General features: G+C 40.0%; 1 protein-coding gene and 1 long non-coding RNA gene across 5 annotated transcripts in view; both read left to right on the top strand.

Moving 5' to 3' along the window:
• The window catches only part of LOC137183350 (uncharacterized), a 41,859-nt gene extending 33,626 nt beyond the window's left edge, over positions 1–8,233 (top strand). For all 4 annotated transcript variants that reach the window (XR_010928449.1, XR_010928448.1, XR_010928451.1 and 1 more), the window contains 2 exons: positions 5,999–6,122; positions 7,855–8,233. This is a non-coding gene — a long non-coding RNA (uncharacterized lncRNA). The remainder of the gene's footprint in view (positions 1–5,998; positions 6,123–7,854) is intronic.
• Positions 8,234–15,407: 7,174 nt separating this feature from the next.
• The window catches only part of pparab (peroxisome proliferator-activated receptor alpha b), a 33,211-nt gene continuing 23,971 nt past the window's right edge, over positions 15,408–24,647 (top strand). The window contains exon 1 of the mRNA XM_067590345.1: positions 15,408–15,625. The gene's annotated coding sequence lies outside the window, so the exon portion shown is untranslated. The remainder of the gene's footprint in view (positions 15,626–24,647) is intronic.

Here is a 24,647-nt window from a genome sequence, read left to right as displayed (position 1 = left end):
GAACGAAAGTGTTTTTTGCTATTTGACCCACAGATCCATAAAAATGAGATCATTTAGGCTAAATAATGCAGCCCAGTTACTTTTGGAAGTTAAACAACCAATTATTTGTCTCTTTCACAATGATATTCTCCCGTTAGCCACCACATTCATTATGGGATTAGCCTCTAAATGTTTACAATAGTTAATTAACTTTATAAAGAGTTGCTAATTTTCCTCTTTTTGAAGTAATCTTACTCACTGTCACTCAGCTTAGTGTTAGCTAATGGAAGCACCAGAACAATCACTTCAACAGGGACACAGGAATGATTTGGGTGTCTAACCAGTGGACCAACACTGGCTTTCCTATAAAGGAATGTGGAAAACATCAACATATTTACATATAGAACATGTACCTCAGTGTTGGCGGGGTAGGACATATTGAAGGCTTACACAAACACAGCACATGAGTACATATGGTTAATTTATCTGTTTATGGGTTTAAATTGCTGCACAAACTGCTCCACTGTATCGGTGTGTATCTTTGCTGGCATGCAACTGATTTAGACTGTAGGTGCAAAATATAGCAGAAGTCCCTCCAGCAGTAAGACCTGGCCTATTTAGGCCTGTCACAGACAAGCTCTCACTGAGACAGACAGACAGTCAATGGCTGTGCTAACAGTTCAGAATGCACTCTGTCCCCTTTGGCTCCCCAGTCCTTAATCTGGCCATGTGTTTGCATATGGGACAGAGTGGCCTCCATATTGTGTTTGTGGAATGAATTATGAATGCAATTGCATAACAGTGGTCTGTTTCTAGGGCATATCTCTACAGCATCTACCCAGAGACCAAAGCATGAATACATTTACCCAGCCTAGACCTCTTGGAAATGATACTGTGAAGCTGGCCTGCCTGCATTTGTTTATGGTTATATAGAGCAGATGGCTATGCAACATGGTCACATATCACACACTGGCTGCCTCGCTGGCACTGCCACACACACAAATGCTTATAGGCAGAAATGTAGGACTTATTTGAAGGTGATTCAAATCCACAGAAATGTATTCATTATTCTTCTATAACTCACAGAGGGAAAAGTATTAAATCTCTTTATCAGGGTACATTACTTTATATTCCCCTTCATTTTGGCAGCAGGCCTGGAACTATAGGCACTAAAGCTAATAACTGCTGCCAAATCAAGCTTTTCAATGCTAACTGTGGTTAACTGAGCTGTATTTACAGCCTTAGCTTTCAGCTGTAACTGCTAACCACTATAGTGGGTCTGAGTACAGCCAGCTGTAGCCTGGGGGTAACAAGCTCTTCAAGGTTACAAACTGGACTGATCCCTGTCTGCCTACTCTGGCCCTCTGTCTGTCAGCTGAAGTTCATATCCAGGGAGAAAGGTATTTGTCCGACCCTCTAAATATAGCTGGCGACAGATGCAGCTCGATGGGGCACTGCCCAAGCTGAAAGGGGCCCTGCAGGCAGGCCAGAGCAGAGCTGGGCATGCAGACGTGTCAGGACTATAGACTTCCCCTAATAGACAGGGGCCCTATGGGTCACCAGCAGCCACATGGCAGTGCACCAGTTCCACCAGCTTCCATTAGCATGGTGGCACAAAGATTACGCCTGCGAATATCTATGTAAGCAGAAAACAGAAAATATTCAACATATTTCTATGAGATGCATTGTGGGAAAATATCACAATCCACTCTGTCATAAAAATGGAAATAGTTGAACTTTTGATTTAGATAAACATCATATTCTAATGGATTCAATGGTCTCTATGAAATTTGTACTTTGGCTTGAAATGTTTTGGTGCATAGTTTCAGTGCTCATGCGTCATTGATTTTGATGAATGCAAAATATCCATTTGATCGTGACCTGATCCTTTGATCGTACAAGGCTGATAGCATTATAACCCTAACGTAGGGTTATAACCTGAATATTACCTGAATTCACTGTCCTAATTGTTGGTCAGGGCATTTTTTTAATGGGGTTTCTTTGTTGTTTTGTGTGTGGTTATAGCATGAAAAGCCATGCAAGTATGTGAAAAGGTGTCCTGATATGAGAAAGTAATGGACAAGGTGAAGGTGAAGGCGAAGGTGAAGGTGAAGGTGAAGGTGAAGGTGAAGAATGCGTCAGAATACCATTTTTGCAACATGACCATTTACCAAAGAAAAAAAAAGAAAATCCATTTTTTAACTTCTTATGATTAATGTAGTCAGCATCCATGATTTCATCACTTTTTTGAGCTTTTAGCTATTAATGTAATGTGAAGCATCAGTATTTTTTCTTTTTACTAATACTGCATACGCTTGTTTACCATGAGCACATTGATTAAAACATGTTTTAGGTGTCCTGATAAATAGTTGTAACAGACACCTGCCAGCCCTTCATAAACAAGTAGTTCCCGTGTAGACCTTTCTATAGGCCTGCACCCTGCTGTGCATCCTGCAACCTTACTGTGTCTGTGTGCACACACATGCATGCAAGTGTGTATATGTTTCTTTATGTACATGTGACTGTATACTGTGTGTGAGAGATGAGAAGCAGCTGGCAAGGTTGGGCTGAGTGGTCTGGGTGACCCCTGCTGCTGCATTACAATGATTGGGGTCGTTTTTTACCTCTAAAGATGTGGCCAGGGGGCCGCACTGGGATCAGCTAACTCTGCCTGATCCAGCCCTCTTCACCTGGCATGTTTATGGCTCTGCTGGGGGATGGAGGGGTGGAAGGGGGGTAAGTCACTGGGGCCGGTTCATCTCACAGCCTGACAGGCAGACACACATATTATGCACGTAGGCGTGAGTACATGCGCACTCCATCACCCCGCATACACAAGTGCACACAGTATGCATGCATTAATTCATACATGTACTGCTGCTCCACTGACCCATTGGCACACACATTCAAACTTCATATACACCCATACACTCCTTCGTCTTTCTCTCCTGACACACACTCGCACCAGGTTTGCGAGCTCAATATCTGCCTCATGCAGAGGTGACGGGGAGGTCAGCCTGTCTGACTTTGAGCAGAATCCCCCTGTGGCTTGCCCCAGCCATCCCCCCTGGCATGTGTAACAGGACCTACCCATGCAGCCTCTCCTCTTCCCCCCGCTCCTGTCCTCCCCCTCCTCCCTCTGCCTCCCCCCTGGCCCTGGTATAAATAGATGGGTCATGCCTGCTGTGCTACCCTGAGGGGCCTGTGGGGGGGCACAGAAGCCATGCTTCCCTTTATAAATGCTCCACCGTGTCTATCTGGATTCCTCCTGTCTGCACCCAGACACGACTTCACTTGTAGCAGGGCACACATGTAGATGTATACAGACACACAGAGGCGTACACACACACACACACACACACACACACACACACAAACGTCTGTGTGTTCCTGACCACATCCCTGATATAAGGGGCGCCACACATGTATAAACATGAGGACGAATGAGCACATATACTTGAAAAACTCAGCCTTAAGCGCTCATTTAATCCTGTGGTGCCAAAAGGCATCCTCAAAGGCTAGGATATGGAGAGTGGTAAATCTGAGGAAGAGCCCTGAAGAAGAGTGGTGTTGCTTGAAATTCACCAAGCTAAGTGCTTTAGTGAAAACATGAAAAGTGAGCTACAGTGAGCAGACTTCCTACGCTGGGTATCATTTGAAATTTTCATTAGAAACCCAGACACAAAACCCAGATTTTGGCTGTTACCTTACTCTCAAGAAAATGAATGAGTTTTTCTACAGTACAAAAATCCTCCTTTTTCATTTAACAAAAGAACGAAATCCTCTAAAATGTTTTTAACACGCGCAGATGGAAAATGATGCAAAATGATTTTATAAATCCATAAATGTCTGATTATAGAATAAGTAAACAAGACTACAGATCTAGGCGGGCATTTCAGCAAAAGTGCATGATGACTTTATTTGCCATTTAAAATGAAGATACATTTCTTTGAAAATTCAAATGTCTACTTGCCCACAATCCTAAAACACAGATCAGAAATTTAGAACCTGGACTGGTGGAACCGCATTCACTAAAAAAAAATAATTTAATTCCAGTGTTTTTGATTATACCATAGTGGATAAGCAGAAATTTAAAGGGAATAATGAAGGTTGTGGATACATACTGTGTAAATGTCCAGCTGCTTTTGCCGAATTATTCACCACACTGACTGACCACAGACCACCAGAACCCCATAGATCAGGTTACAAGGTTACAGTACTTCACTACGTCCTACTATCACTGCAGTGAAACTCAGCTTTGGTATTGATTGATAGGCTCTGTAGCACTTAGACTGAAGTGTGATTGAATTAAAGTGGCTTTTTAAGCCATGCAGGCCTTTGCTGTGAACACTGTGAAAAAGTGATGAAGTAAATGAATATCATGTTTTGCTTTATTCCATGTAAAGGTTTTTTTTCCCATGTTTGGGTGTCAATGTGTGTGCACATGTGCGTGTATTCGAAATCGTGTCTTAGTTTGTGTGTGTGTGTGTGTGTGTGTATTTGTTTATGCACTCCTGTATGCATGCTCCACTGTGTGATTATGTGTTTGTGTGACATTATGAGATGATGAGGTGTAGAAAGCTGGTCTTTGCACCCCGGCGCTTCTAAACAACTAATGGAGGTGCAAGGCTGAAGAAGTGTATCAGTTACCGACTCGCTTTCAAGTGAAGGAGTGCTTGCTGAGTTTGCACACCTTTAAGAAGGTTCACTTTTCAGGTGGACAAGCTCTTAGTAAAGGAGTGTTTTTAGACCGTATTGCATAACAAAACAAGTGTGCACAAGGGTACATGCCTGTGTGTGTGCATCTGTGAGTGCATGTTTCTGTGCGTGCATCTGTGCTTGCATTGCATATTCTGCTGTACGTGTGTGTGTGTGTGTGTGGGTGTGAGTGTGAATATTTTCCTGTCACTGGATGATAGCAACTGGCTACACTTGAAAGCAATAGCTTTCCTGGACATGCACTCAGTTGGTCAGGACCCCAGAGCCATCTACTATATTAGATTGAAGTATGTCCAGTCAGCAGACTGAGAGGACAGTGTGCCTTGACCTTACCTTATGAAGTCTGGCCCCCACACCGCTGAGCTTTTTGCAGGTCTGCACAATGAGAATAGACTGTGATATGAATGCAGATATGCTCCACGCAGACAGTTTTCTATATGTAGTTACTGTTCAAGCATTTAAGATCAAAACATAGAATAAAAAAAAACACTATCAGAGAATAATTTTCTAACTCTAAAGTTCATTTGTAGTACTGCAAAACAGCAATGTTGCAGCCTTTTTAGTTTGGCAATTTAAACCATAACTTTTATGATTTCTGAGCATCATCAGCTTCAAATTATATTTTGTTATGAGGAAACTGGGTCAATGCACAGTATTTTTCACTGTGTGGCTCTGTTTTTGGATTTTGTCATGTTAGTACAGTATGTGCATTCTTTAAGTTATCATATCTTTCCTTCTGTCATCCTGCTTCAGTATGCAATGTGTCTATGTGTTCTTCATGTGTGTCAGTTACCCTGTACGGTTGTGTGTCTGGGCATACTTACAATCCACTCATCCTGGGCTATGGTGTAAGTAAGACAGTGTTGAATAATGCAGAGATCCTCAGACTAACCACTGAGCAGACACAATGGGATCTCTCAGCTCAAGACATACCGTTCTGTATTGAGCTGTGCTGTACATTTGCACCTTCACAGATAGAATAACATTACTGTAGAGGTATGTGTTGACAAAGACAATCCCGGTATGACTTTGTTTCAGCAGACTGTGTGACATGCAGGATGGTGTGGTTTTCCCACAGAACACACGTGTATGCAGTCATACAGAATTTCACACAAGCATCCTGTAAATGCACATAACCACATACACAATTTGCAAATAGACCCAGACAATATGTCTTCACCCGAGAATCAAAAACTCTATTGTACAGTTTGTCAGCTACTGTGGTGTTTGCAATTGATCTCACAGAAGTCAAATCTAAAAGTCATCATGTTGAAGTATTTCTCCATTTCCTTTGTTACAGAGGTAACAGATTTCCCCTCGTGGGGATTTTCAGATGGAGGCTACCTGACATGCTGTTGAAACCGTGATGGAGGGAGGAGGCGATAGGCCAGTGTTCCCCCCCTTCGCTGCGTGTTACAGAGCAGGTGAGAAACATTAACAGCGGCAGCAGCTGCGGCCCTCTGCTCTGCACATGTGGGCCAGGATATGAGCTAGTTCAAGCTCGCCCACTCTACACTGGTCACTAATGTTAACACTCTCCTCTCTGAGGTACACAAACAATACTAAGGAAATAAGGGGAAATACAGTGGAATCAGCAGAGACTGTTTCATTTTACGATTTATTGTACTGTATGTTGCTGTAAAGCTTAGCTGTAGAGCAGCGGTTCCCAAATCTTTTTGGCTTGGGACCATTTAAAGCAGTTGAGTTGAGAGCAATTCAGCCGAACGAGTGATTTTTTTATTCCAATAACTTTTAAGAGGCCTGACGAGGTCAAATTATCATTATTTCTCAATAAAAAGCAAAGATTAGAGATGTGAAAAGTCCAAAAAATAACTTGTGTAGAAAAAGAAAATTCCGTCTTTCTTTATATCTTATTTTGTTGATAATGTCACGACCCTTCAGATTTATCTTGCAACTACTTGTGGGGTCCTGACATCCAGGTTAGGAAGCACAGCTGTAGAGTAATGACGGTCTCATTGGCTAGCCTTTTTCTGCATTGATCACATGCCTACAGTATTGAACAGCAAACAAAAAATACATTTTAAAAAATGGTTGTTTTGAAATAGGCACAGTTTAGTGAACAGAAGGCAGCAATTTTCATAGTTGTCACATTGACACATTTTTCATAAAATCCTCATTATGGATGTCACACTATCCTTTAAGTTGTTTACTGGTCACATTTGAATAGGGAAATATCTTGGCTACACAATTTGTTTGGGACTTATGCATCTTGTTGGTTCATTTGAATCGCCCCGTGGCTGCAGCCTTGAACCGGGTGACCCAGTCGTCACATTATGTTCTGAGCACACAGACTCAGTCACACTGGTGAGGCGTCCCGGAGGAGAGTGGCATGTGTATTTGTGTTTCTTTGAATCATAACCGCTGTTTTGTGTTCAGCGAGGTGTGTCAAACTGGATTACCTGCATGAACGCGGACCTGAAAGGACTTTGTTTTTAAAGACTGTCCTTTGGGGTGAGGTAGTAGGTTGTATAGTTTTAGGGTTATACCCTTCCTGTCAGATAACTATACAACTTACTGTCTTTCCTGAAGTGGCTGTAATGTCATCGGATGTCATTGTTGGAGCTTTTGGATCTGGATCAACATTGGAAAATTCAAGTTTACCCACTGCCCTTGATGACCTTAGTTGTAGCATTTGATAGTGGTGGGTCTTTTTAACTGTATTTGCTTCACATCTCATGATTTTCATTGTTACACTCTCTGACTTGCTGGTCATTAAACAAGTTCTTTATCATAAGTGTGTGTTTTGATTCTTCTCTTTTTGTACCAAACAACTGGAAAATGTGTTCTTTGTGTCTTGCCAAACATTGTATATCAAGGAATCTTACATAAACCTGCTCTTACTTAATTGCCATCCTGTTTCCTTAGTTCATATTTGTATCTTTTTTTAACAGTTTTCCCTTTTATGATTGTCATATGACTTTAGGATATCCTCAAACTAATTATCTCTGGTTGTCTGTAATGTTAGTTTAATGAGAAAGTAAAACTAGACTTAAAGAGTCAGTTATTGTAAGTTGCTTTAGAAATCAAGTGTGTTAATCATTAAAAATATGAAAAATGTATGAGGATGTATTCATTTTATTATAAGGAAACGTGCAGTGTTCATATGTCACTCCATCATATTGCTCTCCACTACAGGTCACACCAAAGTCTGCCACTCAGTAGGACCTTTCTGATGTTCGTACGGGGTGAGGTAGTAGGTTGTGTGGTTTCAGGGTAGTGATTTTGCCCAATCAGGAGATAACTATACAACCTACTGCCTTCCCTGAAGGGCAGCAATACTTCACCATGCAGACAGCAGAGGGTGTCATGTGTTCAGCATCAGAAAAACTCCCAGAATCCACAAACCAAACCAGGTCAGCTGTCTGGCCCTGAGCCGTCAGGTCACCTCCTAACCGGAATGTAGACATCCACAACCAATCATAGCAGCAGAGAAGACCAGCAGGTAAAATCTGTTCACTCTAGGATTCGTCTTTGATTTTCTGCTTCAAACAGTAATAAAGAATAAGAAGATTAATCCGTTTGTGTTTGGTGTTTCTGTTCTTTGATTTGTTTTCACATCTCATAAAAGGTATTGAAATGTTTCAAACCTAGAGGCTATTTGCAGTTGACTGACTGCATTGGTGGTAAACGGTCTCCAAAGTACTATCATTCCTTTGATGAAGTTTACATATAGTACATATTGTAGTAGAGCAAGCAAGTACTTGACACCAACCACCCAAACAACCAACCACCCATCAACTATTAAATTCTAGTAAATCTTTGTTCAGTTTATAGGTTATTGTCTGTTGAATGGTTGAGAAATGTATTAAAGAAGTTAGAAAATACTTGGAATATCAGTCGAAAACCCTGACTTGACTGCCACTATCCAGTCTTGGGATCAGCCAGAGGTCTTGACACGTACTAAAACCCCGGAGCAGAGCAGATGGAAAGAAGAGCCATGGCACAATCTCACCTCATGGGCTACAGCATGATTCATATGGCAACAGATGATGGTTACAGTATTCCCTCTCTCTCTCTCCAGCCAACAACACACATAAATACACACACACACACACAGATATATGTCGAGGTGAGTGCCAGCCGGTATCAGGCCAACTTGGGCATCAGACATGCCTCACTGTCTGAGATTGCAGCCCTGTACTGTATCTTATATCAAGGTCAGACTTGGGGTTGTCATTCACAGTGAGAGCCCTCGCTCACCCCTCTATCTTCAACTTTATGATAGGGTTAACTGCTGGTTAATATGCATTTCACTCCAAATATGCATGCACAAACATATTTAAATTCTACAGTATGCACACATCCTGGCTCAGTTTGCAAATATGTTGTACTTCACTTTGCATATCATTGTTTCAGACATATCAGTCATGCAAAACGTGCTGAGCTACTTACACATTCGCCAAATGTTTATGACACAATGAGAAGGATTATGTGACACTTCATCTCTGAAGTAGCACAACAGAGAGCTGTAGCATTGCAGTGTGGGGGAAAAAAATCACTACTCTGCTGTATCCCATGTGTCTAGACCACTGTTGGGTGTATTTGTATGTGGGCTGCACCCACTGTGTAGCCGTCCCCCGCCAGCCACCATATTGAATTGATTTGAGCCTTGGCCCCGGTGATAGAGCAAAGTGAGCTGAATACTAAGACTGATGAGACAATGGCTCTGTGTGCATCCTGTCTCTGGGGTTGCATCTCTAAAGGCCATCCTCCATCCCTCATCTCCTCCTGCCCCGCTGCTTCACCGAAAAAATAGCAAAAAAGCTTTGATATCCACCCTGGGATATGCTTTCCTCATGCAATAAGGAACTAATGGAAAGCTTTTGAGAGTCAGTCTGTAACATATGAGTCAGAATTCAATAATAAACTGTTGTTTTATCCAAAGTTGCCAGGAATTTGAAAAGACAAACACTAACAGCGCTGCTTTTTCTGAGCCTTCATATGATGTCATAGCTGTATAAATGGAATAGTGTTATTGATCGAATGTAAGTGGATAGGATTGAAGGCTGTGTGTGGGCAGGTCCCTCAAATAAACCACCGAGCAGCATGCATTTGCTGAAATGAAGAAAAGCTAAGCCTGTATCTAAACAGATTCTGTCACATTAATCTGTGCCAAGGTGATTATAAAATATTCATTATGAAATGTAGGGCAAGGAAATGAAATAATTGATGATTTCTATAGTGATGATATTGATATTTATTCTATATCCATATTTAGATTTTCTGCACATAGACACAAACTATTTTGACGTAATTAATCACCAATATAACTTCAATGACTAGAGTTACTAGGCCTCACACGCTGTGTGATAGATATGGCAAAAGCGCCATCTAGTGGATATTTAATCCATATTCATATATATATATAATTGCACCTTATTTGCCAAATTGTCATTCTGTTTCTGCATATTCTAATGTTACTGTCTCTTATTATTATGTCAGCTCTGTATTTATGACATGTATTGCATGTCTGTACACTCTTTTGTTGCCCTTTAGCTTCCTCTCTCATTCTTCATTTATTTTTCCCCATTAAAGGTTTTGTTTTGTTTTTTTGTATTTGAATCGAGGGTCTAAGGATGTTGTATGTTATAAAAAATTGTTGTAAAAATTGAAAAAAAAATTAAAGCCGTTTGAGGCAAATTCGTAATATTGGAAGGTATAAATAAAACTGATGACTTCAAAGTATAATATTACAGTACAATAGAATATTAAGTAATTGATCAAACTTGTATTTTATTATTGGTATCACTCACAATTGTTTATAGCTTTATAGTATCATTAGGCTGCTTCTTGAATGGAAATCAAAAATTATTGTGTGTCACAAACTGGATCTTGCCACTGCAGATGAAGAAACCGCCATCATCAGTTTGTCAGCAGCAGGTGGCAGCAGAGGTCTGTCTTCTGTCAAACCCCCATTTTGACCCAGTTCCTGTACTTGTAACTATTAAGCATTGTCAAAAGAAGTGCATGCTAACCCCCTAAATACCTCAAACTTATTACTTCATATATGACTGGTAACTCCTTGAAATAATGTTTACTTTCACAAGGTCATGTGATTCAAAAGTTTGATTTGACTTATTTTGGCTAAATCATAGGGTTACATGCAATACACCAACCCTGCGCATGCATACCTGCAACATACCATAAACACTGGCATATTTGTATTTGTGTTCTTGCTGATCCAAGTTATAAGCAAGAGTTTCAGAAACAGGCAAAGTTAAACTGAACAGTGGAACAGAGAGTCTTCTCGTCACATGTAATTTAAGGATGGATGCAAACCATAAATTACTTCATTAAGTTTTTGCTTCTTCATAGTCTGTTTTATTACAGCTCGGTTCAGTTCAGGGACAGACATGTTGTAAGCAAATGGGGCAGTTGTCATTATATTATCTCGATTTGGAAAGCATTCTGAGTCTCTCCTTTATTGAGAAACCAGCTGTTATCCAGACAGACTGTCTTAACCGTAACCCATTACTGTGGACTTTCTGCTCTCTTGAGTCGTGTTGCAACGAGCCGTATCTTCTGAGTCTAATGTTTCTCCATGTCCTCCTCACGTGGAGAAATCACCAGTTGCCTGGTCAGGACTGTGGAGGATGTCAGTGCACTGTAGCTGACATCTGTGTGGATGTGTTTGAGCATCATCTATTACTACCGGATTATGCACTGTTTGATTTAAGGTATATTTAATGAAATACTGGACTATGTTTCTGTCTGATCCTCTGAGAGCTGTCAGAACTCTTGTACTGTACTCTACTTCCCATTTTATGCTACTTTATACCTCTGCTGCGCTACATTTCAGAAGTACTTTCTACTCCACTACATTTATTTGAGAGCAATACCTTAATAATAATAAGCTTAATAATTAAATATGATTCATAGCTAAAGATGAAACGACCTAGCATTATATTAGTTTTACAAAACAGTCCCAAATCAGAGTCCACTTCCTTGCCTTTTCTGGAACTTTCAACCATCTCAACTGTTTAGTTAGCTGTCTTTAGCTGGGATTGTTACTCACTGTGACGTCACCCATTGGTTGGTGGACTCCCCTTTGCGGCCTCAAGTTTGCATTTTGACAGTTACCATCTTGGATATTTGGTGCCAGAAGTGACCATATTTGACCCTAACGCCAGTTACTAGCTGCTAGCAGCTAGCTTGGTTAGCACGGTGTATTTGCAGTCAATGGTTAAGTGGGACAATGCTAATGTTCATTTTTGCTAGCGAAAAACAGTCTTTAAAACCATTAAAACAAAATGTTCTTCCTGGAAAAAACTGAACATGCAACTCCTTAGAAGGTCTTTTAGTGCAACCAAAAGATGAACAAGACTTTTTTATCCGACCAAAATGTCAAAAGTAACTTTCATGAACGGAAAACACACTGAAAAAGCGATGGCTATGCCTATACTCTGAGAATCTGGTGTTCCGCCACAGTTATGTTACGTAACCAACGTTGTCTCCGTGGTAGCAACTGACTTGCCTGTGATGGCACCCACCTGTCACTCCAAGCAGCCACCAGGTGAGTTATATAAAAAATCTACCCCCATACTGTTGTCATGAACGGGGAAATTAGCTATAGAACAAAACCGTTTTTTGTACCAGACTTTAAACATGTTTATTTCTGCTGTAAAGTTGGGCATTTTAACATGGGGGTCTATGGGGATTGAATCACATTTGGGGCCAGCCTCAAGTGGCCATTTGAGGAATTGCAGTTTTTGGCACTTCTGCATTGGCTTCATTTTTCAGCCCCCAAGGCTGCCGCTTGCTATATCCAAGATCAAGACTGAACTTTGAACTTTAATTAAATCAGCTTGTATGTCAACGGGTCCATCTCTGCATCAACTGAGCAAACTGCATCCACTGATGAAGACTGTGGGAAAAGGTTGAAAGCTCCAGTAAAAGCTAATTAATGGACTTTGAGTTTGGATTGTTTTGTCAAACTAGTATTTCTGTGGTCAAACATTCATGCTTAGTATATAAAGTCGATAAATCTACACATTGACCAACTATTACATTAAAATTCTACTTACACTAATGCATAAGGTTTAACAATGCAATAATATAATACACAATAGTACAACACTCTCAGGGACCATTTTTCTGAGTAATAAGTATTTCTGCATAAATATGTATAGTATTTTTATAGTGTGGCATTGCTACTTTTACATAAGTAAAGAATCGGAATACTTCCACTGCTCTGTTATTTATAAGTCTAATGTTTCTTTGTGTTCTCATCAGGTGGAGAAATGGTTGTATGACCTTAGAGATGCTCAGTCAACCGAATCTGAAATGTATCAGTACTGAGGTTTGTGATACACCACAGTATACTAGGATAGCAGGGTTTGAAACCTCGTTTTGAGGTGAAGTTATGCACTACTAAAAGGATACTGGTAGGGGAAATTTTCCTCTTGCATACCTCTATTTCCACACGGAGTTGAACTAAGTGTGTGGTTGAACCCAGATTCTCCGGTTGAATCTTCAAGACTCCTCTTTCCCATCATCATTTTCACTGAATAGACATTTCTGATTCTCTCTAGGGCAGTACATGTGAGGAGAAAGTATAATTTTGAGGTAGAAGTGTATTACTTGAGTATTTGAGTAGCTTTAACAACAACTTAACAACAGTTCAGAGGGATATAGCGTACTTTTTTACTCAACTTAATCCTTTAAAAGCCATAGATTTTAGATGCAAAACAGATAATGTTCTTATAAAATATGTTGGCTTGTTGTAGATTAAACTCCAACAGTGAAGTAGTTAAAGTTAGCTCTGCCTCAAACACTTACAACATTAAAGTGCTGCTTAAAACATCAATTAAAGGACAAGTAAATTATGAATTAATACTTTTATAATGTGGTATTTCTACTTAATGAAAGGATCTGAATACTCCTTCCATCACTATGTAAGTGTGTGGAGGTCGTGAGGGTACACTGTGGTCCAAAGAGAACAGCCAGTAACTGCTGCTAGGCCTTGAGTAAGGCTGTGGGGAGACGCCCTCATTGCTTTGCGAAAGTCGTGGACAGAATGTGATGGGGAGCTGGGACGAGGGCTGGGATGAGGAAACAAGAGCATACAAAGATGCAATCGGCAAACAAGGTCGCACACTCAGCATCTGGCATGATCTGGGAAAGCACAGCCGCTTCATTAATGGGCAGTTTATTGCAACAGTTTTACTGGAAACCACCACAACTTGGCCTGGTGTCAGTATGGAATGCAATGTTTTCTCCAGCTGCCATGTGATTCTCCTGAAAAGTGTAGAGGCTTTCTTATGCGCAATTAGCGGAACTATGCACTGGTGCACATGTCATAAACCATAGCATGTACACAAGAGCATCTGGAAAATGCAGGAAAAAGATTTTCCCCAGATTTTACAGTTTGTGTGATCATCCAAAATCTTGTCGAGTCCTCCAGTCCTGTAGTTTACTACATGTTCCACAGTTCTACATGGCAAGGCTTGCATATAAAATATGATAATAAATAAAGTGGTGATGGTTGTTCTTCAGCAGAAGCAGGTTTGTGTGTCAGTGGAAACAAAATGCCCAAAATCTGAACATGAAATCTTCCCAAATTTTACACTACATTTAAGAGAGATGTTATTTTCTCCAGTACATTTATTTAACAGAGATAGATACTAGTTGCTTTTCAGATTAAGATTTCACATATAAAACATGTCTCTGTTTACATGTCAACTCTGACATGGGGCATTCTTCTGCAGTACTTTTACTTTTTATACTGTATGTACATTTTGCTAAAAGTAATTCTGTACTTTTACTTTTACTTTTACTTTTTTTGAAAGCAGGATTTTTCCTTGTAGTTGTGTATTTTTATAGTGTGGTACTTTTACCTAAGTAAATGATTTGAATGCATCTGCCACCACAGTATACTTTACCTTTTATACATTGTCTGTTCATAATGGCAATATCTTCAAGTTGTCCATCTATTTTTCAGATTTGTTGTCTTACACAGCTCTCGGCACTGCGCCTATGAGAGCCACTGAGTCAAATTCCTTATTTGGTCAATAAATTTGATCATGATTATAATAATAACTATCATAAAACAAGACATGCTTTTGAGTAGGACTAAGTTATTAAATATTACACTTTTTCAGAATTCTCTGTTCTATCTCAGTGTTTCTATTTTAGTGTTATCAATAAGTTATTTCCATGCATGCACTGAATGTACTGTGTATAATATGTTTATGCATAGCCTATGTTTTGTTTTTATTCATAGCCAGAATTTCATGCCATAAAAGCCTTTTAAACAATTAAAGTCTTTTTACTGAATTAAATTGAACTGACAGATAGAAAGAGGGGAACACTTGGATGACCTGGCAAGGGTCATGTGAGGACAGTGTATATTAATGCAGCCAAGTTTTATTCATTCACTTCAGCATCATTGTATCTGATTATCACACTATAATCGATTATCAGTCCTGCATTTGAATCCTCTATGTTTGCAGTTTAGTGTCTCTCTGTCTCTTTAATTAGTATTTGTTTCAGCAAAGCACTCATGAATGTGCACTTTGTCAGTGCATGTTTAGAGGAAGACTCTGTTTCCGGTTCTTGTTGCTGTCACCATGGTTAGGGGGCGTCCTTCTCAAGGCAATCTTGCTACGCTGTTTCTATTCGCTGAGACTATAGGTGTGTCAGGGGGTGTGGGCCGTCTCTCCGCCAGCTGTCAGTCATGAGGTCACTTCCTGCGGGTGTGAGCTGAGCTTCATGGCTCTGCTTTGTATGGACGTGGTGGGGGATTTTTGACAGCGGCAGCGCTGTGGGGAAACAAACAAGGACGTGCTTGGGGTCGGGGGACTATTTTTTCCCTCCTCGCTCCTCTCTCAATCTTGCACCGACCTTTTCCCGTACCGACAACATTTCGGACGATATGGTGGCTTCGGACTGGGCAGTCTATTATAAGGTAGATGTCTTCATTTGGCCTTTTATTCAAGAAGTGCACCCCCCCTGCAGCAGCAGAGACACTAGCTGTATGGGAATTTTGTTCAATGCACAGAGATGATTGCAGCCTAGAAACAGCGCATGATCTCCACTATCATGTATATATATATCTATGTTATTATTATTATTATTAGAATTAGCTACACCTAAAACCTGCACTTGATTGTTTGCAGGCAACTGTAGCACATTAATAAATTCTTCCAGGATTATAGGGCCATTGTTATTGTATGGAGGCAGGCTAATCTGATTTCTGTTTGCACGCCTGCGCGGCTAAAGTGCCGCTTGCTCATCAATAGGCAACATTTCATTGTGATGTAAGCTATTCATTAGTGAGCCATGCACTCAACACAAAGGCTATTTATTGGCTTGTTGGAACGTCCTAATACTCTAAATAGCGTTTCTGAATAAACTGTGGATTGCCTATCAGTCTTTATTTTTATTTTTTATCAAGGCCTCTGCTCAACATGTGTGATGCACCTGTGACAGTTGCATTAATGTCAAGAGATCCATGCCTTAAGGCTTAATTTATTACACAAGCTGTACACCTGGGGGCTTTTTGCAAACATACAGGTCTGAAACAATGGACACACCATGACTGCTAGAAACACCTATAGTACATTACAGACGCATATGGTCTTGGAGTGTAAATATAGTGTATCTAGGAGCTTCTTATCAGAGATGGAGTTTGAGCTTTTTGTTAAGTGATTGTATGTCTATTGCTTCTGGTTTTAAATATTTTTCATTTAAGTATATTTTTGGTCAATTTTGGACTTTTTTAGTTATATAGCAGTAAGTAGAGATGTGAGAAAAGGGATGACATGCAACAAACATCCCCTTTTGGAGGGTGAGATTACATGGTCAGGGTCTTAGACCTCTGCACCTCCAGGACGGGTTCAAAATATTGCCTTGAAGTCAGTAGTGGTAATCATTGCTTATGTATTTAGTGCTGTTGCAGCACAAACTTCATACTGTGACCTGCTCAAGTGATGCATGAATGAAGCAGTCATTAATATGTAGCTGCAGGTGCTGTGAAATCATTTCCGAAGTAACCTCGAGGAATCCTTTCCTCTCCATCTCAGTGAATTCATCTCTCCTTGTGTGTTAACATTGTAAATATAGACAACTTAAATATTTGTTACACTCACCTCTTTATTTCCGTCGAGTAGAGTTTGTTGAGCTTGTTTAGGAACGCTCATAGCTATTTAAAATATCTAGATTACATAATTATTCATAAAGTAATGCCTCTCATTACAGTTTTGCCTTTCCATAAAGGGTTTTTACGTTGTGATGATCACTGATTGGAGCTGAGTGAATACTACATGTAGCTATGGCATTCTGCAGCTCAACACAATCATTAGTCTCTAATTAGAAAAGTTACCATTTAGCATTTCCTCAATAACACTTTTTCTGTGAACCTGAAATTTGACCCAAATCCTACCTGTCTCATTCCCCTAAGCATGCAGCCTTTCTTTTCCCACAAGTAGCAGGATCTTTCTGTAATTTCAGTTGTTTACTGTTATAATCGACCCTTTTCTTGTTGTTGTGTTAGATTAAAATGCCTTTAATGGGGTCACAAATGTTCAGAGGGCTCCCACAGTTAACGCACTTGACTGTGTTACTTTTTTTAGATGTTTACTCTTGTTTAGACTTCAAAATCCAACATCTCCCGTCGCTTAAATCATGTTTTATTTTTATTTTGTTGCTTCAATTGGCTGCATACTAAAGTGACTGCTGACTGATGCATGGCGGCTGAATATTTGTTTATGTTTTGTAATGCACTCGGTTAGCATGGCTTTCATTTTTAGTTAGGATTGGCAAGTTCCAAAAGACATATTTGGCATCTGGAGGTCAAGCTCTTTGCTGACATATTTCCTAAAAGTGAGACTTTGAAGGCCATCTGAAGACAGATGCTCCATTCTGCAGTTCAGTTCTACATACGTAGAGACATACAGTAAACAACTCAGCCCTCTGTGTGCAAGTTCCCCCTCTATTTGCTAACCCTTAAAGCCAGTCTCCACATTGACGTGGAATTTACCCCGGGATCAAAGGTCTTCACTCAGGGCCATTTTACACACCTTATCAATCTGGTGTGAGTCCTTAAAAATCCATTGATGATAGCGTAATGTTTGATGCAGCAGCAAAGTGACAGTGTCTTTTATTCAGGCTCATTTAAGCTAGAAATGTAAAATCAAGAGAAGAGAGATGTAATCAAGAGATAACATGTGCATAGCAGACCCTGATCAAATAGTAATTGCAAATAACATTCTTTTTTAACTTAGGGCTAAATATCAAGTCAGATGAAGTCAGATACATCTTAAAAATTGTAGAGAGATGCAAGTCTTTTCATATGGTTTCCCACACACACAGTGGGTTTATTCTCATATGAATGGTCCATCTATGTTTTCGTTATTGGATGCAGATTTTTTTTTAAACATTGCTATGCATGTTTTTTGTCTCCCAGATGTGGTGTTCACTAGACACTCTGTATGACAGGAAGATATGGATCTCACTTACTCTGCATGCATAACATTTTGCATGTAGCACAAGCAAATGACCACAATTTTTCAAGGTTTAGCACTTGTATTTCATCTTAGAACTTCACTATTGTAATCAGAGGGACACAATGCATATATATGATATCCTTATCTCTTATTCACAATGCATATACAATGTCTTTTGAAACCAACTGCCTGAACTCTGCCCCTGCCCAGACAAAGTGTGCGCTTGCTTCTTTTGCTCAGCCTAAGGGAACCTGCAGTACTTGTTCTTTGCAGAGTTATTTTCTGCTCGGTTGTGCTGCTGCACTCTTTTTGCACTCACAGTTTTGTCTCCAGGAACCTGAGACCTGTAATCAGCTTCTGCCTGGTTCCATTCACAGCTTGGAGAGACAGACTAAGACACAGAGAGAAGAACAGAGTGAGAGGCAGGGTTTTCTCATCTGTCCTGAAACAGGACTTTCAGGTTCTCTCCCCAGCTGAACAGTTTCAAACGTTTATCATTTGTCTCTGTTGCGGGTCCATAAAGAGATGTATTATCAGTATGTTAACCGACAAGAACCCGGTTCCACTGGCCTATTTTTCAAGTCTCTGCATCACCAATGGCAGACAAGCAGTGGAAAATATGTTAACACTGAGCATAGCTTGGAGAGCATGTGTTAGATAAGTCTTAGATCTCAGCATCCAGCTTTTGTTTTCCTTGCATTAAAAGCAGAATGAAATGTAAATCCAGAAAACAAATCCACCTCTTTTAGACTCACTAGCAAAGGTCAGTGGTACCACTAGCATGCTATCAACTCTGCAGGTTCAAGGGCACCTCTGGTATTTGTCACCTGTGAGAGCAAACCCAGAGAAATTACATTCTGCAGGAAGTGTGTCTTGTACTGGAGACTTCTTAGGCAGCATCCAGACTGAAATAAGCCATGTGTTTTAAAAAAAACAAAAAAACGCAGCCCTGTTATTTGAATGGGGCCATTCTGTTGACACAGTTATGGATTATGGCAAAAAAAAAAAAAAGGTTGAATCTGACTCGACTTTTGCTGGACGACAATGCAACATCATTGCCAAGGCAAGTGCACATTCCTGGTAGATTATTCTGTAACACAAACAATGTATTTCTGCTGTTTACCTCATGATTGTTGCGACGAAAGATAAATGACTGCCACTGTGATTACTTTACAGATCAGTAAAATCCTTCTTCATAGCATTGTAAACCTCTGCTCTGTGTTCTAGTGTCTGATAAGGCTTCGTATTTCATTGTCTCTCCAGTACCCAAAGCAACACGCCCCACCAATATACCCCTTGCATTTTGCACTAGCACGCTATCAAAAAACGCCACATCTTCATTGTCGTCCATATGTTTACTGCATTCGCACCACAGGGACCTCATGCAAAGGGATCTGGGAAACAAGCGCAGGTGCCAAAAAAGTTAAACCAGGCTTAAGTTTTGCCACAATGCAACATCGTCCGGTATCGTTTGCCAATTAAATACCTGCAGGCACACACCCTTGCTTTGCAATGTGAACTACTGTTTACCTTACAGTTGTCTACGCCAAGATTTTAATGATTGTGGCCTTGATTAAGTTGTAAAATCCTTCCTCATGTTATAAACAGCTTAGCGCTGTTTTGATGTATGTGCCGTCAAACTCGTGGATGTGTTATCATTTGCATTTTGTTTTCTTAACTTATTGCTATTTCAGTCTGAGCTTGGTCTTGGTATAATTGGCTGTTTGTAGTCATGTCTATAGTCTGTTTGTTTTGCAACTTGTGTCCTCTATCCCTCAGGTTTGACCTTCATTTGAGCCAGGTCTATTCCCCTTTGAGCCTTCCTTATGGTAAAGTCCCTCTTGGTTGATTAGATTGGGGCCCTCCAGCCAGACTTACAGTAAGCAGCTCTGGTCAGGAGATTGTCTGTGCTAATGATCCAGGTTGGACCACTGTATGTAAGCGCAATTTGTACTTTGAACCAAGAGGGGTCTTGACATGAGGAGTTGGCTGGTCTTGAAGAAACTTTTTTTCTCACCACAAGCTCTTTGTCTCTTTAAATCCTGTGTGTCCGGTTTGCTTACATCAGTGTCACATCTCTTCAACAACCAGTTTGTCCAAGACAGATACATTGTTGGAAGATTTACTCTTGTCAGCTTGAAGCAGTGCGGACTGATCTTCATCCACGTGAGCCAAGGCCTGTGGAAATCCTCATCAATGACCTATCCCTTGTCTTATCTACTCTCACATTCTAATTCTATTACTGGCGAAGCCTACTCAGTTTTGACTGATGAAGACTAGAACGGGGAACGAGGCCTCTATGTTATCATCTGATGTAGTTTTGCTTGTTTTGAGGTCTTTTACACTAATATGAACGTTGACAGTGCGTATTAGCATGACAGATGACCATGCCAAAGGTCAAGGCAGGGCAAAGATTATTTTGGATGAAGGCTGCTATTTGTGCCAATTAAACAAAGTCTTTTGGCTTTCAGATTGAGCATACCCATATGGCATCTGTGTAGCTGAACTGCAGTTTTAAGCAATAAATATATATAGATATATATATGTGTGTGTGTATATATATATATATATATATACACAAAAGAGCCAAAAGAACATTTTGGTCTGAAGTTGCACTGAGTGATCCTACTACAGTAGCAAATTAGTGTTGTTCTTTCACCAGCCTTGTGTGCTGCATGCCTCCCCACAAACACGTAGGCTGGTTTGGCAGCCAGAAAGGGGGAACTCAGGACTCCAGTGTCATGCTGGAAAATGTAATAAGAGACACACAGCTGTCTGAGCAGAGAGAAATGCTCCCAGCTTCATGTTGTTCTCATCTCAGTTTGGGTAATTTCTGGATTTTTTTTCAGTAATATTGAAACTCTGTATCCAAGGATACAGTATGTCTAATAATAATGATAAAAAATACACACATCAAAGCATTATCACACAATGATCACACACAACCAATAAATGTTGGACAGGAAACTGAGTTGTGATAATCAGCTAATCGACTAATCATTTTAGCGCTATAAATTAGTGATTGCTGCACAACAGGAATAAATCTGAGACTTTCAATCACCTCCATATAATGTAGCACGCACACTATCATCCTCAATCAAACCACGGTATGTAAAACCTCATATATCTCCTGGCAGTACTGTGCTCAAAGTGGCCAGTCAAAGTTACAGACCGAAAGCTTCGTCTGCTGTCCTTGTGTCCCTCGGTTGCCAGGGGATGAGGGTATTGTATCTTGGCAGAGCCTCAAGGGACAGAGCAGCTGGTAGATCGTACAGACTCACTTGAACATTCCCTTCTCTTTGTTACCGGCCATGATATGTACAGTACATTGTGCTGATCACAAACTGCTTCCTAAATTGGTCTGTACCAATGTTTAGAGCAAACTGTACATAATATTCCAACTTGCCACTCTTTATATTTAAACCTAGAAAAACTTCACACCACTAGAATTTAATTTCTACCACCCGAAAACATTTAGAAACTCTTGAAAAGCCATATCCACATGCATTGCATTTCCTATCCTAATTGTGGTATTCAGTGTAGATGCTTAATGCTTAATATCGCAGTAGCACTTCCCAGAACAGCTGCAATATATCAGCACGATTATGCATTGAGATGAAAGTCAGTGAACAGAATAGACCCAGGACAAAGATAGCATAGATCATAAAGAGTGTAAGTTAAGGTGACTCACAAAGGCATTTTATGGTGTTGTTAGCGCAGTTTGATATATGTAAGTGCCACTTGTGGCTGCAGTAGAGACATTGCTGTGTTGTTACCCCAGCCCTACATCTGTCAAGTGATAAAACAGCTGTAAATGATTGCTGCAGTTTCCCCACTCTGAAATTTACAGTTTGGATGTACTTTAGGGATGTTTAGTAATGGTGACCCTGCTTGATCCTTGTGACTGATTTGGAAATAAGCTCAGAGAGTGGCAGCCAGGACCTGGCGTTTTGCACAGAATGGACATGTTGCTTAAGGTCAGTGTTGTTAGTGATTGTTGAATTTAGGGATTTTTAGCAGCTGGGAACAGTGAGGGTCAAGCCTCTCGCTGTTTCAGCTGCAAATACATTTAAGACATGGATGTAGCTTGCTAAGCCATGGCTGTACTACAGGTCAAGGTTACACAGCAGCTGTGTCATTTCTCCATTTGACCCCACTGTTGCTGATACATCAGACTTCATGCAAAGCAGGACTGTTCTCTAGTACTGAATACAGCCACCAGTATATCATGACCACTTTGAATCACTTTCCCTCCTCTGGCTTTGTTCTGGTCCTCTGAGCCAGATAAAGAGAGCCTCATTAAATCAGATTCATTTTAAATCATATGCTTTTAAACATGATTAACTGCACCATCAATTGATTTCTCAATGCTTTGGCATGCAAACCAATCATTTACATGTTATTGGGAATATTTAACTAATATTTATGCTATTAAATGCTTCATGTTTCAGACAAGTAAACAGCCAAAAATGCCTCAGCCCTCGCAACCTTATTACAAACAAAACATTGGAGATAATGACAGCTGGTTAGGTTAAACATACTTCAGAAAAGTATGAAGAAATGCAAGTATTTAAAAACATTTCACCTACTCAGACTAACCCTGAACCAAAATATTGAAGAGATCAAGCTCTGATTATAAGATTATTAATGTGGCATGCAGTCGCACACCCAAATTCATGTCTGAATTCCAATTTTCAACATTTTCTTCATTGCCCTCTGTTTTGGCTAAACTGACAATCACAGGGCATCGATTGCTTTCAACATGATCACCAATTGAACAAACTGGACAAAGTTATGTCTTATTATTTTCATGCACTTGTTTTGACTCTATTATACGCACATGCAGGCACACTTTCCAGCATGTAATGGTGTGCTATAAACAGCCAGCATGAAGGGTCAGGTCACCGTAGACCTTTGAGGTAACGTGATACACTGTCACATTGCACCTTCTGCAGTGTTTTATGGTCAATTTGTACAGTGTGGTGCTCTGTCTTCTGACAATGTGAGTGTGTGTGTGAGCATTTAATTATTATTACACTGAACACGCTGTCAATCCAGAGGTCAGAGTCCACTGGGCTTTATGTAACCTACTGTTTTATTTCTCAACTCAGTGCAGCAGTGGGTGTTGGATCTGTGGACAACTAAAGCAACAGCTCATCTTGAGTAACACTTGTGCTCCATAAAAATCACAAGGCATGTACATTTGGAAATAGAATAATTGGGAAACAAGTTAGTTACCTCTGTAGTTAAAAAATCTATTTTGAGTAAAGTAAGTCCTGGAGGCGTGATCCAGTTAAGTGAGTCAACAGAAGTACTTTTATCTTAGGTTTAGTTTATTAGTCATGTTATTTATAAGGACTGCTATACACATGTGTAGACAAATGCACTGCTTGCACCAAAAATGAACAACAACAGGGAGGTTCAAAAATCTATTTAAGTGTTTCCTAGTAATAGTCTGTTTGAGTAAACAAACTGATGAGACAACTGGTAGGTGTTATCTCACCCAGTCTCTTGCTCTGTATGCGGTTCTATATTAAAATTAGATACTGAGATGGAAGTAAAAGGGATAATTTAGTTCTTAACACTTTTCTGGATCTCAGTTGGCTTGACCTGTGGTGGTAACAGATTTATTATGTGTCAATAAACATATTAGCCAACACCATGCAGCACCATGCCAGTTTTTTCTTTTTCATGTTTTGGCCCATTTACTTAAAATCATGTATAAATGTATATTTGAATCTCAGCTATGAGGCCAACATGGACACAGCTGTGTAAGCACAAAGTGCTCAGAAAATGGAAATGTGAACAGTTCCTTTGAAAATGGGCAAACTTCATCTGCTGATGATGCTGAAAATCATGTAATATGATGATGATGAAAACCCCAGAACAGATACTAAATGGACCTCATGATGGGACATGCTGCTGTGTGTTTAAGACATTTGAATGTATTTTTTTCAACCTTTCCAGGCAGCCATTGATTCGGTTCATTTACATATGTGAATGTGTTAGCTAACGCTTGAAACTGAAATTGTGTAATCCCTCGCATCAAGTTAATATTTTTCAAAGTTACATTATCATTATGAGGTAATATAGTGCAGATGTTTCAAATCAATCTGCATTTAAACTGCATTACCACACAACAATAATATAACATTGACAAAAATGAATGGAGACTTCATGGTAATGGATAACACAACTCAAGCAAGTTTCAACAGTCTGTTAATAGACTTTCACATTGCAAAAAATGAAACCACAGGATGTCTGGAAAGTTGAGGCACAATACATATAAAAATATACAACTTTATAGCATGCATTTGTAATACATGACTTATAGATTAGAAGGCAACAGACAAACACACCGGTATGGACTTTCAAGTCTAAAAATAGCATCCCAAATTAGCAGTGTGCTGGACATTAAACTGTCACTGACCCTGAAATGACAAGGTAAGTGGCCCGATAACAGAGTGATTGAACTGTTATCTA

The sequence above is a fragment of the Thunnus thynnus genome, chromosome 5, assembly GCF_963924715.1.
Source record: "Thunnus thynnus chromosome 5, fThuThy2.1, whole genome shotgun sequence".
Taxonomy (NCBI): domain Eukaryota; kingdom Metazoa; phylum Chordata; class Actinopteri; order Scombriformes; family Scombridae; genus Thunnus; species Thunnus thynnus.
This window is presented reverse-complemented; position numbering and strand designations above follow the sequence as displayed.